This window comes from Vulpes vulpes, chromosome 14 (genome assembly GCF_048418805.1).
Source record: "Vulpes vulpes isolate BD-2025 chromosome 14, VulVul3, whole genome shotgun sequence".
In the NCBI taxonomy this organism is placed as follows: domain Eukaryota; kingdom Metazoa; phylum Chordata; class Mammalia; order Carnivora; family Canidae; genus Vulpes; species Vulpes vulpes.
In genome coordinates, this window is record NC_132793.1 from 54642696 (window position 1) to 54661227 (window position 18532).

Here is an 18532-nt window from a genome sequence, read left to right on the forward strand (position 1 = left end):
TCCCAAAGCCTTATAGAATTGGAACCTCCAGAAGGTAGCAAGAAGGTCTTGTTTCAGCTCACAGTTTGATTCAAGAATCTTCTTAGTTGTGGCTGTGTGCCAGAGTCACTTGTGAAGTTGTATTTTGTTTTGTTTCATTTTGATATACATACTTAGGTAGACTTTAGAGCAGAACTCATAAATAAGAATATCAGGAATTGCACTGGGTTGCCAAGGTAAAAATACTGCCTTATCCAGAGATATGAATCAATTTATTTTGTTTTATTTTTAATTCATTTTTATGATATTCTTGGACATATGCAAATGAAACATGAATGAAAAATGAGACAATTTTCCTAAAAATCACAAGGGCATCTCGTGTGTGCACATGCACATATACACGAATATATACTTATCTACTCTCACATGTATATAAAATACATGTAAAGTTTAGACTACAATATAAATGTGTGTATATTTCTTTAGATATTTATAATATACTTTATGCTATTTATAAAACTTAGGGAAGAAAATATAGAAATGGGACTAAAGAATTAATTATTTTGTCATCATCTATGTCACAAAAGGTATGTATAGTAGCATCGTGGAAGCATTTAGCGTGTGCTAATTGATTATGTTTTATGATGATTTTTTTTCCATTGATTTTCATTAGTTTTTTCATTACCTACCTAATTTAGGTTGAATCAACCATAATCTAGGAAGATCATGCCAGCACTCATAACCTTATAGTATGGTCATAAAATAATTTTTTAAAAATTTGTTTAAGCATTGTTAATGTTTTATAAGGTTCAAGGTGTCAGAATATTTCAACCAGATATGATATGTAGTCATCCTTATTGGATTTAGACAAGGACATATTCAGGCAGATAAGAATCAGGATGAGTCTACATATTGGTGGTCAAAATCTAACCCAAAATATTAGATAGGATTTATTGATTAACAATGATAAAGTCAGAGATTGCTTTGAGCATCATGTGTGGTTTCAGTCAGGCAACTGTGTAATACCTCTAAGAGAATCAGTAAATTCCTAATACTTTATGGAAAGTCCAAAGAGAGGCATACCTGAATCAATAAAGGTCAGCTGTAATTATTAGTAAGAAATACTAATATATTTGAAAACCCATGGTTTTCAAGAAATGGGTGATATACGACCCATATCGGGAGCATTTGACTTGAAAATAGAAGTAAAAGAGTGACAGGGCCATGTCTTACCCAAATTAAAATTAAAGTCAATCTGAAATGTAATAGATATCACTGGAATTCTTCAAAAATAATCTTGCAAGGTGTGCTATTTTATCAAGTTAAAAAATGAACAAATTCAATCTCATCAGTATTACTTAACCTTTATGCAGAAAGAATACATGTCATTGCTTTCCACTTCTTCACCCCCCACTCATGAAACTACCAACTTCAATTTAGGGCGGAAGTATTATGTATTATGTACGTGAGGCCCATAGAGATGAAATATTTTGCTCAAGATCCCAGATCTGGCAAAAATCAGATTCCAGAGCCTGTAGCCTTAAACCTGGAACACTTAGAATATTTCTTGGCATAATATAAGTACTGCATAAATATTTTATTGCTGTCCTGTTATTCCTCAACTATGCCATACAAAGGATGTTTTCTACTTCAATGAAGACATGAAAGGTAAAAATGATTTCAATTAAAAATCCGTGAAGTGAATAACTACCCAAGACAGGTCCATCTGCCCTTCCTATTGCAAAATGAGGATGAAAAGAACAAGACAGATTCCTTCCATAATTTATTGGAAAATAAATGTTGTTATTTGATAAAATGAACATATTTGTCATGAAAAAATAGGAATCTAAACTAGAGCAAAAGTACAGAGAAGCTATTATATCAGTAGGTAGTAAATAAATTAAAAAATAAAATAAGCACAAATATATGTACAGTGAAGTCATACTGAAATTTTACAGAACAATTAATTCACCTCTTGTAAAGCTCTTTAAGATAAAAAGGAGCCCAAACTACTTAGCTTACTTTGTGACGTTACTGTACCTTAATTTCAAAATCAGGTGAATTAGTTTGTATAGGTTACATTTCACTTTGGTGTAACAGAAGAAACGCAAAGCAATTGGTTTACACAACAGAGGTTCATGGCGGAGTATGCTAGATTCCATTAAAGATTAGCTGGAAATTCAATCATAAGGACAGTTTGAGACAGATGTATCAAATGAAGTATCTTACTAATACTTAGAAATAAGGCAAAGACCATATTTGCATAAGGAAACAGACTTATCTTAAAAAGAACACGATGTCTATTCAAAAAGTGGTGCAATAGCTAATAATAATATTGTAAATTGGCAATACAGGTAAAACAGGAATGTCCATTATTTAAGAGAAGGACAAAATAAAAAGGAATGTTAAAACTTTTAGATTACCTGTGATGGAGAAGGTAGTAAGACTACGTAGGGTAATGAAAGTATGTTTTCATGGAGGTAGTTATTTGGCAACCAGCTTTCATCACTGATATATGATCATGTTTCCATGTCAACCAATATTCATGTATGACTAATTTTCAATTACTAAATAGTATTTTATTTCAGTGAAATCATCGTATATACAGTGACACACAATTGATGAAAAATATTCCCATCTTTTTTTTATTAGAAACAATGCTACAACGTATATTATTTTAGCCATAGATTTGCATACACATTAAGGTTTATTAAAAGTTGCCTTTTAACGGTTAAAATAATAACACTAACATGATAAAGGCAAACAATAAACTTTATTTATTGGCCACAGGCTGAATCCTGGCTTGAGTTGGAATCCTTGAAATTGTATCTGACCTTCCTGGTTCATGACAGTATGGATCTAGGTTTAGCTGTGCCAGTTCTGTCACAATGCTACCGAAGGGTGTACAATTCTTACCTGCTCACAAAGTGGTAAAACCTTGAAAATCTGGGGATGTTTTGTCTAAGTGTACAGGATAATTTTACCGTAAAACTCCTATATTGAATAGTTTACTTCTCTATCTCCTAATTTGTGATATAACTACCTCTCTCTCTCTCTTTTAATGATTACCTGTCTTTTAAACATATCTGACTGTAGGCTAAATTTAAGTGACTAGTGTCTCCCAATCTTGCCCACTAACATGGTAAGCTACCCTAAAACCATTGACTTATCATCAGGTATTTCTAGCTTTTTTTTAACTTATTCTTTCCCTTGTGTTGATTCAGATTTCCTACACAGCCTTCATTTTCACCCACCACCTGCTACCTGCACCTCCCAAAGAATTACTCAATATAAAACGCACTGTTTTAAAAAGCCTAAATGTGAACTTCATAAACAAGTTCAGAATGTTTGACCTAACATCGAATTGATGATGCACCATTTGGGCTAGAAAAAAAAATTAAACTTGGTTCTTTGCTCCATAATTCAACATGCTCCTTTGACAGCTCTCCCTCAGATACCCAGCCCATACCTGGGCTTCGTCTTCTTGCATGGTTATTCATGTACAAACTGTTGCAAAGTTTCTAGGTTTTTTTTTTTTTTTTCTGTGTGTGTGTGGGGGGGGCAATGCTTGTTTGTGCAAAGGACAAGGAAATAGGATAAAATTGAATGCATCAACAGCTTGTCTTTGGGCAATATGACAAATAAAAAAGGGAAACATGCCATAACCATTAGTTTTTAAAGATCAAACTTGCAATGTACACCATCTAAGCAAGAAATCTCTCAGTTCGATTGCTGGGTCATCAATATAGAAAGTTGGAATAAAGAAAACAAGAGTGGATAAAGGTGACGATGCTAAAGCATTCAGTACTTCATCGTCCAGTGTCTTAAAATGTCTCATCACTTTTTTTTTTTCATTTTATGACAAAGCACATATTATTGTAACATATTTGCTAGATGAGGAATAGTTACAACCTCTCTGTTACTATTAACTGTCAGATTACTCTTGATGTGAGACATTTTAAAGACTTTTTGAAGGACATTTAAAGCAATGCATTTTCTTTAGTCTTCTATGAGCTCTTTACATTCCCACAAATGCTTTATGTCAGCTATTGAATTTTATGTTAATGCTTGCAAATTTCATTTTATTCTCCTTTATTTAGATGAAATTGGTTTAACAATTTCATTTACTTCTATGATGCAAATATGAGATCGTCTTATTTTAGAATACATCTGGTCAATTAGCTGCTATATGGATAACTAAACCAACTTTATTTGATTCTGGATTTCTATGTAAATATATAATTGCTTGTCAGTGCCTTCAATTGACTCTCAGAAACTATTTTTGAGCTTGATATATGTGTTGTCAAGCCTCTCACTGGCCCTTCACAAGATCTACTGTAATTGAACTATTATTGAATCTCATCATAGCATACATTTTTCCCTCCAGGTACATAAGCTAATTCAAGTGTGGCTATGATCAGTTTTTTTTTGTTTGTTTGTTTGTTTTGCTGCCATTGTTGTCTTACTTCTGTACATCTGCTTTATCTCTAAGGTTTTTCTCGTTTATTCTCTCCATTAACATGAAAGTAAAATGACCCTGTCCCATTAACCCACATATGAAACATTTATTAGATAATCAAAATTTTAAAACAACTTCTAGAAACATGATTATTTTAAATCATGTGAACATGCATCTGTGTCTTTAGTTTATTTGAAAAACATTTGATGGCTCCTATTAATTGAATTTGTAGACTCCACTGTCATTTGGCAACACTATTACTTGAGAGTAAGTAAATGTACTTACTCTTCTTTCCTTCCTCATCTGATTCCAAGTTCCTGCTTAGCTTTACATTTTATATGTTTAGTAATTTGAGAAATCCCTCAACCTCAGGCTTTGCGAAAGTATCACTTCTATCACAAAAAAAAAAAAAAAAAAATGCTCCCAAAAGCCTAACTCCTCTATAATAATTTTCTTATGCTTTGGATCCTAACTCCTTCTACCATTAGGACCTTACTCAATTATTTACACTGATTCCTACATATTTAATTTCTCTGTCTCTAGTAGCTCTTTCTTGGATTATTATCACCCCCTAAAGAAGAACAGCAAAAGTTAAATAAAGTGAAATTTCCCCTTGATCTTATTAACCACTTGGACAACCACTCTTTTTGCCATCTTTTCACCCTAAAGCTCAAAATAAAAGCTGAAACTCAGGGTCTTCTTTTCATCCAATCTTATTTCACACTACAAACTTTGCTAAGACTCCTCTCTCCAAGGATGACACTCAGGTGTTAAATATCACTCTGTAATATCTGCACTTCCTTTAATTCACCTCAGTTGTGCCATTAACTTGCTTCAACATTATTTATAAAACAGATATAATACGGTAGTAACATCATAAGATTCTTGTGAGGTTTGAAGTGGGCTAATGTATAAGTAAACCACTTAGAATAATGTTAAAGATCTGGCTGGAAATGTGAAATCATTAGCTACTATAATAACAGAAAACTTCATCTTCCTCTCTCTGTAGTAATCTCCCCTGGCCTGTTCACAGGCTTGGCTTCTTCCAACCCCAGCCCCCCTAGCACGTGCTTAGGGCCTCCCCAAATCATTCTGTGGATGTTGTTCTCACCTGCTGCCGATCCATTCTCTTTATAACACCGTGTCATTATGCTCCTTTACACTATTATTTTCATTATTACCTCTTATTATTCATTTTATATATGCTAGATATTTATTATTTAATGTCCATCTTAAGAGTAATAACCCCAATAGAAACAGGATCTATGAATGCAAAGACCGTATGAGGTTAACAACTTTATTTCTACACCACACAGTCGGTTTGCCAGGCCATCTGTTGAATTTGCAAAAATTACCACTGATATTATATAAAATATAGGCTGTATTCCAATTGTCCCAACTTTCATAATGATAGAGTAAGAAGCCCTATCTATTCTCTAGGAAAACTGTATTGGTGAAAGTGAAAATAAAAAATAAATAAATAAATAAATACCATTTAAAGTATCTGGAAGTAAAAAAAAAAAAAAAAAAAAAAAAAAAGTTATCCTAAGGACCAAAAAAAAAAAAAAAAATACTGAAAGAAATCTACTAAATCTCTATAAAACAGTGAGGGCACTTGAGCCTTGACCTTTCCCTCCTTGCCTCATTCTCCGACTCAGTGTCAGAAGCTCTGTTCCAGACAGGTGTAGATAAAACCTGGAACATCCTTTCCTCTTAGGTTCCAGGCAAGGAATACAGTAGTTTACCGGCTGCCAGAATTTGTCCTATGACCACCCCCTCCAAGTTTTAAGTTGCAAAGGCTACAATACTAATCAGTATGGCTATGATATCTGAGGCTTACTTCCTCCACCCTGCCCCCCTCAGAGTGCAAAGAACTTACCTCAAGAGCAATAGGCCAGAAATACCCGGGACCTGGTTGCCCTTTCCCCATCCTGCTTATTGAGCCAAAGGTCCACATGAGTAGATGCAAACTGAGAAGACTAGAGGCTACCATCCCCACTCAGACCCTTATTTGCAATAAGAAGTGGGCTATTGGGGGATCCCTGGACGGTGCAGCGGTTTGGCGCCTGCCTTTGGCCCAGGGCACGATCCTGGAGACCCGGGATCGAATCCCACGTCAGGCTCCCGGTGCATGGAGCCTGGTTCTTCCTCTGCCTGTTTCTCTGCCTCTCTCTCTCTCTCTGTGACTATCATAAATAAGTAAAAAAAATTTTAAAAAGTATTTTTTTAAAAAAAGAAGCTGGCTATTGGACCCTTACACAACCCTGGAGCGCAGTAGCTTAGAGATTCTGACAAAGGGATGACGTAATCTGCAAAAAGAGAGCGGTCTAAAGCTTTCCTGAAAGTAAGTGACTTTATATAAAACCGTGTGAGGAGTTCAAGCCTAAGTACATATGATTAAAAACAGCAGAGATTTTGAAGGTAAGCAGTTAAGTGAAGGCCGGCAGCTCATTGAGAAGAAGTTAGATGATACTAGCTAGATTAAGAGTACACTAAGGAAAAAGAAGGCTAAAAAGATCACTCTTGGGTTCAAAATAATCTCAAGGACTGGCCTCATAAACTATCCTGGCAAAGAAAGCTAATTTTTAAAAAAAATACATATATATATGTTTATAAATTTATTTATTTATTTGTTTATTATATAACTTATTTGAGAGAGCAAGCAAGCCTGCCAGCGACAGAAGCAGATACCCCAGGATTCCACAAATAGAAGGGGAGGAGTTGAAGGGGAGAGAAAGAGAAAGGGAAAAGCAGACTCCATTGAGTTCAAAACCTAACTACCCTGAGATAATGAGCCCAGCTGAAATCAAGAGTAGGAGGCTCAACTGACTGAGTCACCCAGAAACCCAAGAAAGCTAAATTTAACTAGATTAGACTGAAGGGTAATTTACTCCCCAGGCTATTTTTGGAAACAATAGAGCAATCAACCTCAAATTAGTGGAGACTGAGTTTGAGATGATGCTAAATAAGGCAAGCAGTTTAACAGAGAAATCAGAGAATAAGACAGAGTCCTAACTAATAGAACCACTGTCATTCTAGAATGGCTGTGTATATAGGTATCCAAAGCTGAGCCTATTGAGAAACATCAGAGGCTTCATAGAGCAAAGGAAGTAGTCTAGACTGAAATAGTCTAGCCAAGTCATTAAGCAAACAAACAAAAACAAAAAACAAAAAATCAAAAAACAAAACAAAAGCCTGGAGGATGAGAGGGACTCAACATCCAGAGATGCTTTACATACCTAAAAAGTATAGTTTTTACAAAAAAAAAAAAAATTATAAGACATGAAGAAACAGGAAAGTCTAGCCCATATACAGAGAAAAAATTAGAAGCAACACAGACTTGCTGGGAGAGGGCCTAGATGTCAGATTTAACAAAGAAGCCATTATTAAGATGTTTGTTCAAAAATACTAAAGAAACAATACACAAATAAATGTAGCTGTGTTGACTCTGCTTTATCAAATAGGGAATATCAGTAAGGAAACAAAAATTATAAAAATTAACAAAATGAAAGTAGTGGGATTAAAACATTCAGTAATCGAGGTTGAAAAGAAATCTCTAGGGAGGATCAACAAAAGATGTGGATAGTCAGAAGAAAGAATTAGTAAGGTTGAAGGCAAATTGACAGGGAATGCAATTTGAAGAACAGCAAGAAAGAGAATGAAGGAAATCAACATAGGCTTAAAGAAATGTAACATTAAAGCACAGGGACATACATATGATTAGAGTACTAAGAGAGGAGGGCAGAGAACCAGAAAGTTCCAGAAAATAATGGCTGAAAACTTAACAATGTAATTTAAAAACATTGATCTACACATCCATGATGCTCAACAAACTCCAGGTATGATAAATACAGAGGTCCACACCCAGATATATCTCAGTAAGAATGAAATAAGAAGAAAAAGAGAAAAATTTTAAAGCAAGAGAAAAATGACTCCTGGCTTACAAAAAATTCCTAATAAGATTAAAAGCTGACATCTTCATAGAAACAATGGTGGCTCGAAAGCAGTGAAATGACATTGTAAGTGCTGTGAAAAAAAAATCAACAAAAATCTCTTTTTCTCCAACTTTATGGAGATACAATTGAGATATAACATTATATATGTATAAAGGGTGCAATGCGATGATTTGATATATTTATCCATTGCAAAATGTTTACCACAATAAGGTTGGTTAACCCATCCGTCACTTCACATCGTTACCCTTGTATTATATAGGTGAGGTGAGAACATTGTTAAGATTTGCTCTTGGCAATGTTCAAGCAAATGATATAGTACCATCAGCTGTAGTCACCATGCTGCATATTAGGTGCCCAGAATTTACTAATCATATACCTGGATATTTGAAACCTTTTGACCAACCTCTCCCTATTCCTCTACTCTAAGCCTCAGTCAGTTGCTAGTCTCTGTCTTTTTTTGTTAATTCAGATCATATAGAATTTGCCTTTCCCTGTCTGACTTACTTCACTTAGCATAATGCCTTAAGATTCCCTCAAGCTGTCACAAATTGCAGGATTTTCTTCTTTTTTATGGCTGAATGATATTCCAATGTATTAGATTTTATATTAGATGGTGTATATCACCTTTCTTCATTTATTCATCCATCCATTGTGGGACACTTAGGTTGTTTCCATATCTTCTCTCTTGTAAATATGCTGCAATGTGTTAGGGAGTGCAGGTATCTCTTATCTCTTCGAGATACCATGATCATTGCCTTTGGATATACACCCAGAAGTGTGGTTGACAAATCTTGTGATAGTTCTATTTCTAATCCTTTTAGGAAGCTCCATACTGTTTTCCATAATAGTTATTCCAACTTACATTCCCACCAACAGTACACAAGGGTTCCCTCTTCTCCACATCTTCAGCACAAATTGTTATCTTTTGTCCTTTGGATAATAGCCATTCTAACATCCTAATGATTAGTGATCTGCAGCATCTTTTTATGTACCTGTGGAGTATTTGTGTGTCTCCTTTGACAAATGTCTATCCAAGTCCTTTGCCTATTTTTAAATTGGATTAACAGTTGTTTTTTTGATATCAAGTTATAGAGTCATAGGAGTTGCTCATATATTTGGGATTTTAACCCCTTATTGGATATATGGTTTAGAAATATTTACAACTAGAGATACCTCCCATTCCATAGGCTGCCGTTTCATTTTGTTTCTTTTGCTATTCAGAGGTTATTTAATATGATGCAGTCCCACTTCTTTATATTTGCTTTTGTTGCTTGTGCCTTTGGTGAAATAAGGATCATGTATACAGAAAAAATACCTTTAAAAATGAAGACAAAATTAGTTTTCTCAGCATATACAGAAATTTTTTAAAAAATTGGAAAAATCTATTGCTAGCAGACCAACCTATCCTACAAGAAATACAAAGAAAATTCTTCAGGCTAAAAGCAAATGACCCCAGGCAGCAATTTAAATATGTGCATGCTCACATATGTGCACCTACACAAACACACACACACATAGCATCAGGGAAGGTTTTTACATAGTAAAAGAAAGTGTAGCTTCAACATTTTTCCTTTTTTTTATCTTACTAAAAAACAATTACATACATGTTTATGCATATATGTTTATGGATTGTTGAGCCTATAATATATACAAATGCAACATATGTGATGATAAAAACACAAAGGATGTGTGTGGAAACAAATATGTACTGGAGTAAGGATATGGCAGATGGTAACTTGAATAAAGAGAAACAAATGAAGAAAACTAAAAATGGAATAAAAAGAGATTAATACACAATCATCATAAATATATATTTACTCTTCTTTTCTCAGTCTCTTTACAAGATATCAAATTACATAAAGCAGTAATTATAATAATTTATTGTTACATGTATATGTATGGGTTTTTTGTATGGGATATTGCTTTATAGAATAGATCTAATTTGGAGAATTTACTAACATCTTATATCTCAGTAGAATAACCTAATTATGTCTCTGAAAATAACTTCTTGTAAGTGAAAATATACACTGTAAGCTCAAGAGCAATCAATAAGAAAGTAACTCAAAATATGTAGTGAAAATATCATTAAAGGGACTAAAATTTTACTCTATATTTACTTTATGAAAAAGAAAATAAAAAGGAGGGAAAAGAAATAAAAGAGGCATGACACATATAGAAAACAAAAAATAAAATGGCAGAAGTAAAATATATCAATATACCATGAAATAAAATCAACAAAATTAATAAATCTTTTGCTATATCGACAAAGCAAAAGAGAGGAGACCCAAATTACTAAAATGAGAAATAAATGAGGGGCCATTTCTATTGACCTTACAGAAGTATAAGGGATTTTAAGGAAATAATGTGAACAAATGAAGACCAAAAATTAGATAACTCACAGAAAGTACACAAATTCCTAAAAGATACAAACCATCAAAGAAGTAGACAATCTAAATACTTTTTAAGAATTGTAGATATTGAATTTTTAATCAAAAACTCCCACAAAGAGGGAATGTGAACTGGTACAGCCACCCTTGAAAACTGTGTGGAGGTTCCTCAAAGAGTTAAAAATAGGGCTACCCTGTGACCCAGCAATTGCACTGCTGGGGATTTACCCGAAAGATACAGATGCAGTGAAACAGCAGGACACCTGCACCCCGATGTTCATAGCAGCAATGTCCACAATAGCCAAACTGTGGAAGGAGCCTTGGTGTCCATCAACAGATGAATGGATAAAGAAGATGTGGTTTATGTATACCTCATGGAGTGGAGGTATGGAATGGAATATTCCTCAGCCATTAGAAACGATGAATATCCACCAAATGCTTTGACATGGATGGAACTGGAGGGTATGATGCTGAGTGAAGCAAGTCAATCGGAGATGGACAATCATTATATGGTTTTACTCATACGGGGAATATAAGCAATAGTGAAAGGGATTATAGGGGAAAGGAGAGAAATGAGTGGGAATTATCAGAGACAGAGACAAACCATGAGAGGTTTCTAACTCTGGGAAACAAACAAGGGATAGTGGAAAGGGAGGTGGGCGGGAGAGAATAGGGTGACTGGGCACTGAGGGGGGCACTTGACGGGATGAGCACTGGGTGTTATACTATATGTTGGCAAACCGAACTCCAATTAAAAAAATATATACATTAAAAAAAAAAAAAAAACCTCCCACAAAGAAATAAAGCCCAGGCTCATATGGCTTCCCTGGTGAATTCGACCAAACATTTAAAGAAGAATCGATACCAATTCTTCATAAAACCTTCCAAAATACAGAAGAAGAAGAAGAAGAAAAACTTCGAACTTGTTTAGTGAGGCCAGTATTGAACTGATATCCAAAACAAAGTCATCAAAACAAAAGAAAATTACGAAACATTATCTTGTAAAATGTAGGACCAAAAATCTTTAATAAAATACTAGTTACCTAAATCCAACACCACACACAACCTGACAGAGGATATTTATTGAAACCTAAACTAACACTATGCTTAATGATATAAGGATGGATTTAAACCCAAGGATCAGGAACAAGACCAAATGTCTGCTTTCACAACTTCTATTCCACACTGTATTGGAGATTCTTGCCTGGACAATTAGGTTTAAAAAGAAATAATATGTATCCAGATTGGAAAAGAAGTAAAACTACCTCTATCTGCAGATGGATCTTGTATATAGAAAATTTTAAGTATTCCATTAAAAAACTATTAGAATTAATAAATGAATTCAGGAAGGTTGCATGACACAAGGTCAATACACAAAAATCAATAATAGTTCTCTGACCTTGCAGTGAACAATCTGAAAATGAAATTTAAACTTCCCTTTGTCATACCATAAACAATAAAATATTGAAGAGTAAATCTAACCAAAGAAAGGACAAAAATTATACAATGAAATCTACAAAATGTTGCTGAAAGAAATTAAAGATAGAAATATATGCAAAGATATTCCATCTTCATGGACTACAAGACTTAATTTTGTCAAGATGCCAATACTCCCAAATTGATCTTCAGATTTAACACAATCTCTATCAAAATTCTAGCTGGTTTCTTTGCAGAAACTAACAAACCCTTAAATTCATACCAAAATCTGGGGCACCAAAACATCTAAGCCATCTTTGGAAAAAAAAAAAAAAAAAAGGTTGGAAGACTTACTGTCCCAATTTCAAGTCTTACTACCATGCTACAGTAATTATGTTTGGTACTGGCATAAAAATAGATACAAAGAACAATGAAATAGAAATAAGCTCTCACATTTATGGTCAGTTGACTTTCCACAAAGACATCAAAATAATTAAGTTGGGGGGCACCTGGATGGCTCAGTCAGTTAAGCAGCCAACTCTTAATTTTGGCTCAGGTCATTATCTCAGGGTCATGAGACTGAGCCCTGCGCATAGCTATAAGCTAGGCAGTGGGGTCTGCTTGAGATTCTCTCTCTCTCTGCCCCTCTGCCCCTCCCCACACCACCCAGTTCACGCTGTCTCTAAAAATAACAATAATCATAGTAACAATAACAATAATAAAGTGGGGACATAATTGACCCTCATCAAAAAGTGCAATGACCCTGGATATTCATATACAGAAGTTTACAGTGAATGGGTCGAAGACCTACTGTAAGTCCCAAAGCCATAACCTCCTAGAAGAGTGACCTCTTAGAAATAGACCTTTATGGCTTTAGTTTGGCAGCTTATTCTTCCATGTGACACCAAAACACAAGCAACAAAAGAAAAAATTTGATAAACTATACTTCATCAAAATTTAAAAAATTTGTGCTTCAAAGGACACTGACAAAATGAAAAGACAAATCACAAAATAGAAGAAAATATACATATCATAGTTCTAAGAGCCTTGTATCTAGAGTATATAAAGAATACTTAACAACTCTACAGTAAAAAGACAAAGAACCCATTTAAAATGGGAAAAGTACAGAAATAATGATTTCTTCAAACCAGATATAAAAACTGCCAATAAGGACTTTAAAGATAATATCATTCACCAAAAGAAAAATGGAAATTAAATGGAGCCTGCTTCTCCCTCTGCCTGTGTCTCTGCTTCTCTCTCTCTCTCTCTCACTGTGTGCCTATCATAAATAAATAAAAATTTTAAAAAAAAAGACAGACAATAAAAAGTGTTGACAAGATATGTAGAAATTGAAATTCTCATACACTGCGGTGGAAATAAAAAAAAATGATGAATTTTTTATTCTGGGTAGGGGGAGTGGGGAACCTTTGGAAAACTCTGGCAGTTCTTACAAACATTAAACATAGAGGGATCCCTGAGTGGCGCAGTGGTTTAGTGCCTGCCTTTGGCCCAGGGCACGATCCTGGAGATCCAGGATCGAATCCTACATCGGGCTCCCGGTGCATGGAGCCTGCTTCTCCCTCTGCCTATGTCTCTGCCTCTCTCTCTCTCTGTGTGACTATCATAAATAAATAAAAATTAAAAAAAAAAAAACATAGAGTTACCGTATGACCCAGGAATTCTACTGAAAGGGATATATACCTAGGAGAAATGAAAATATATCCACAAAAAAAAAAAAATGTCCTCAGGTTAGCCAAAAAGTATAGAAATATTTCAAATGTACATCAACTGAAGAACAGACAAATAATTTGTAGTATATCCATGCAATGACATATTACTTGGGAATAAAAATCAGTGAAGTACTGATATGTGCTACAACTCAGAGCAACCTTGAAATAATTATGTTAAGTGAAAGAAATCATTCATAAAAGACCACATATTGAATGATTTCATCATAGGAAATGTCCAGAATGGGCACATCTAGAGTGTCAGTGAGTAGATTAATGATTACCTAGGACTAACCTAAGGTGTTTGGGAAAATGGACAGCAACTGCTAATACATGAAGCTTCTTTTTGGGATGATAAAATGTTCTAAAATTGATTGCATGCATGGTTGCACAAATCCATAAATATATTAACAAATCATTGAATTGTATACTTTAAATGGGCAAACAGTATGTTAATTATATCTTAACATAGCTGTCATTAAAACAAAAAAAGGCAGCATCTCCATCTTTATGAACCATTTAATAAGCCAGGAAAAAAATTAAAACATCCAGAAAGAAAGGGAACTTGAGAAAAAAAAATAAATTGCTCTAGTTCTGTGCATTTCTAAAACATCCTACTGGTTGGCTTCACTATTCTTCTCGGCTAAACTTATTTAAAAAAATACAACTTCTGCTGCATTCCATCTGGTCCTTCTCACTTCCTTTTTCTTCTACTTCTGTCATCAACTAGGTTTGAAGCATCCATTTTGACCTTGAATCTTACCTCCCTCTCTGTTCCTTTATTCAATCATTTACAGTAACCTACTTATTCCTTCATTTACTCCTCTTCTGGCCTTGCTGACAAAAACCTAATTGACTTACACAATGGAATGATATAAATAGTAGGAATCCTGTGAAAAATATCATTGTTTTGTAAAATGCACCATATCCAATTATGTAAATTAATTATGCTTCATCTTAGCTGTGTTTTGCTTGTACTTGAAATCCTGTAACATCCACCAAAATAGGAACATGTTATTTCTCATATAACTATTCTTAATGTGTTTTTTTGCACGGCTGCAATCTTCATTGTTTGGAAAGTAGCTATCATGGAGGGGGGAAAAATCACACTTGGACTTTAAAATATATATGTATCATAGGGATGCAAGTCAAACTGGCCCTACATTGGAATGTATGAAATCTATAGTTAATGATCAAAACCTAATTAAAAATTTTAAAACTATAAATGTATACTAAAGAAAATTTAGTAGCCAATCTTCTGATTCACTAATCTTTATCTTCTCAAATTATTATCTCTTCCATAACTACTCATTGTTTCATAGCTTGAAAGATTCTTAAGGGAGACTTTTAAATGTCTTTTTCCTCTTAAAAACAGAAAGATACATCCTACAGAAATTAAGCTGAAGTATAAAATATTCAAGTGTGTTTTAAGAACTTGGATCTCCACTGTAGATTTCATTTCTCAGTCTCATAGAATTCCATAAAAGGAAACCATCTAATGCTATAATTTGCAATTCATATTTCTAGACCTCTTTTTGGGAGATATACCAGAAGGCAAACATGTTCGGGTTAGCATTGCCATGAGCACCACAGCTCAAGTTCAGTAAATTAGGAAGAGTTTAGATGGTCAAAAAAGTAGAAAATCAAAAAGTGTTCTTAATTAAATGTTTATGGACATGTACTTTCAAACAGATTGTTGAGATAAAAATAATATTAGGGGGATATTTCTGACATGTTAAAAAACATGGTGAATAATAATTCAAGCTTTACCTGGAGTGACTGAAAAGTGGTATGATGGATAGTTAAAGCATGACGTTAAACCGAATTTATAAGGACTTCCTAAATTTATTTTTGGCAGGAGTAAACCATATATTTTTTAGATTTATTCCTATAAACTGTATTCAGTCCCTTTTTATGTAAGCTTTCTATGACACACAATGAATAATAAGAGTTTGTCTCTTCAAACTTACTCACACGAGTGTTATTCTCTGCACAGTTATGGGTGTTTTTACCACTCTAGTATACGTATCTTTCTCTTTGATACTAAATAGCAATGACTATAAAGCATCATTTAATTTGTTAAGCACTTATAAAAATGTCTTCCCCTAAAAAACACATTCAGTTACTAGCAATTATTCACAGACGCAAAACAAATGTAATTTCAGGATGATTTGATGTGGTGTTTAATGAAAAGGCTTTATAAAATGAAAAGTGTCAGGGAGGCCTACTCTAAGTCTTGTTTCAAACTAGCTCTGTTACTTTGACAAGTTATTTCCCATCTCGTGCCATTTCATTTTGTTATCTATAAAATGATGTTGGACACCATCATCTAAGGTTGCCTTCCAGCTCTAAAATTGTGTGTGCCTTTTTTTTATGATTTGTAATTATTTATAAATTGAATGCAAGGTACTGCAGTAAACTATCAGTATAATAAATTGTGGCATATGATTTCAGAATGGCTAGACATTTGAACATTTGGAATTTATCCTATTGATGTAATACAACTCTATTCATTTGCTGCTGAAACTCAATATAAAAAATATAAATATACAAGGAATAGGTCAACTAATCACCTGGTGTGATATAATGGGCATACACTGTAAATTCATTATACGTTCAAAGGCTTCAGTTGCCAGCCTGTTAGCAAATATATGAACTATGGTAAATCAGCCTAAGGGTAAGCCTTGATCTTGTCTACCATTGTAAATTAGCTTATCAACAACTCACACTAATATAGTAATGTCAGTGAAAAATAAATAACATTCTATGCCTTAGATTTTGTCAGGAAACCAAATGAGATACTCTCTAATGCTGACAGGATGCTTGATTTTTAATGACAGAGAGACAAAATAAACTGAAGGAATGTGTAATGAATGGGTGAAAATATAATGGTTTACCTGTTCACATTTTGAGTTTCAGTTAGCTTTATCACTGGACATAAATCCACTTTAATCTCAAAATTTCAGATTTCAAAACTCACCTTTCATGAAGTGAGGGTCAAATAAAAAGGCAACTGAAAAGAAAGATATGAGAAAGAGAGAGCAAGAAAGCACTAGAAAGATTGGAATAAGAGAAAAAGTAAAAAGTGAGTAGTATGATGAAAAAAATGCTGGCGTGTTTGTAGTGAGTGTTTCTTGATTTACGTGTTTATATTAAATTAGAATAACTATAGTGCCACTATTTTGTAATTACAGCAGTTTTGGTCGGTTGTGTGGAAAAGACACCCACACCTAAAGTTCACAGAGGGAATTTATTGTGAGAGTAATATCCAGAGATAAGCAAGAGCAACTACCGGAGCTCATCTGCACTAATTGTGGGTCCCAGGGGTTCACGGAGTTGGATGCATTCATAACCCAAGCATAACCTAAGGAATATCTCAGGCATCATTCAGAATAAAACCTGAGTTTGAGTGATTCATCATTACTGTGGCCACCTGCTATCCCCATTTCTCAAGAGAGACCAATGCGATCGTATCTACTTTCAAAAGAAACAGTAACAATGTAGCCAATACTTTTTTTATAGTGATAGCTTACAACACATACGGTTCTAAGAACTTTGTATTATTATGTTCATTTAATCACAGTACCAGTTGTATGAGGTAGGTAATGAATTATTCTTTCATACTGAAGAAGAAACTGGCTCATTAACTTTCTCAAGGTCACAGAAAGGGAGCCAGAATATAAATTCAGACATTTGGCTCCAGAGTCCATGCCCTTAATGTCTAGGCTCTATTGCCCCTTTACGTTTAGTCTATATACGCGGTATCTTTTCCTACATAACACAGCACGATGGTTAGGACGGCAGGCTCTGTATTTGTACTTGATGGCTTTTGTCCTCGGGTCCCCTTTTTCACTTGCTGTGTTTATATAGATGTAACATCTCTATGTGCTTCAGTTTTCTAGTCTTTAAAAATGAGAAATGATGGTAATTTACAGAGGTCAAGGAAGAATTGAATGCAATAGCACTTACAAAGAACTTGCAGGCCCTACTCCCTCAATATTAGCCTGTGCCTGGGATATGCATCACTTTTGCTTAACCTATCTTTTATGCATGAGATAAAGCAACTTCATTAAAAAAAGAACTGTTAGTGATTGCTTTCCCCAGAAATGAACTATAAACATATCAAGTGTTTAGAGCTCCACAAGTGCCTTTTCAGGGATATATTGTTGATAATCCAATCTAATGGGCCTAGAAGACAAGTCTGGAAATTTTGAATGATTTATTTAGCTTACAGAGGCAGAACCAGGACTACCGTCTTTTGACCCTCTTCCCATCCCCATCGTCTTTCCTTTGAGTTCTATTTGTAACGTAAAGGTAGGCTATTAAAACTTGAAAGGGAGAAGAAAGAAAATAGCATTTGTGGTCTTAGCAAGTATCTTCAAAAATGCTGAGGGGTATCATTTCCAGAATTGGAAGGTGGACGTTGGAGTAAGAGAGAACCAGTTTCAGGTTTGTTTCTGTTTTTGTTTTTCTTCATCTCGTAGTGGTTATTAAACTTCAAAGCCTAGTCAACATCCTGGAGAATGGAGAATGGTTGGGAAGTACACAAGAATAGGGAGGCCTATAAGCAATCTAAGACGATCTCCAATTTCCAAGCTTATCTACAAA